Genomic DNA, 1,049 nt, shown 5'->3' with positions numbered 1-1,049 from the left:
GTAATTGCCATCGTGAACACTACTGATTTTTGAGGTTATGTGCATCAAACGCCAAACCGTATCGCATTTCAGGAGGTTAAATGTTACTGTTTTAAAACCCCAAAAGGGCGGGAAGATATATAAAATTTAAATTGTTATTTCGGTTGTATCAAATCTAAAGCTCAGAACTTTTTTGTACACCTAATAAAAGGAATGCGCATTCCACTGAATTAAGACATTACAAGTAAGAATTATTTGAGTAAATGGAAAGCAACTAATGACGTCATTAATCTGAGTATGAAATACTCAGCTCACTTTAGACTTAGTTTTACTTGTGTGCAAATGGAAAATAACTAATATTGCGCATATGAAATTTTATATTTTTCTAAAATAAAATATCAACAACATGCCCATTATGTTGCAATCGGCTGTAGCAATAAAAGCTACAGAAAAACTAAGGAGTAAATTAATCAAAAATATTGAAATAAATTTTTATCGGTATATATTTATGACCTGTACAATAAAAATAAAGATTCAATATAAAATAAATAATAAAAAGAGGCTACAAGCCAATAAATCACTTTAATGCTAATCCGGAAGTAATGTGAAATTAAATTTCATATAATTGAATAACGTTTCGACCTACACAAGGTCATTATCAATGTCACAATGTACCGATAATTATGAGTACAATTAAAGTACATATAAAAATTAAAAATTCCAATAATATCTAAAGTCATATTAAAATATTATTAATATAAAATTCGAAGCAGTTATTATATATATTTTATATTAATAATATTTGACATGATTTTGGATTTTATTATGTTTTTTATGCGACCTTAACTGCTTACTTGCAATTACTGGTTCTTGTAACGTTAATTATGACTTATAGGTTGAAATGTTTGTTCAATTATATAAAATTAAGTTTTATATAATTTTTGGTTTAGCATTAAAATAACTTGACTTATAGCTCCTTTTTTAATTATTTGATTTATAAACATTTAACGGCCGTGTGCAATTGAAAATAATTTTCGGTTTATATTAAAAGAAGAATGGGTATATATATA

The sequence above is a fragment of the Trachymyrmex septentrionalis genome, unplaced genomic scaffold (genome assembly GCF_001594115.1).
Source record: "Trachymyrmex septentrionalis isolate Tsep2-gDNA-1 unplaced genomic scaffold, Tsep1.0 scaffold289, whole genome shotgun sequence".
Taxonomy (NCBI): Eukaryota; Metazoa; Arthropoda; class Insecta; order Hymenoptera; family Formicidae; genus Trachymyrmex; species Trachymyrmex septentrionalis.
This window is presented reverse-complemented; position numbering follows the sequence as displayed.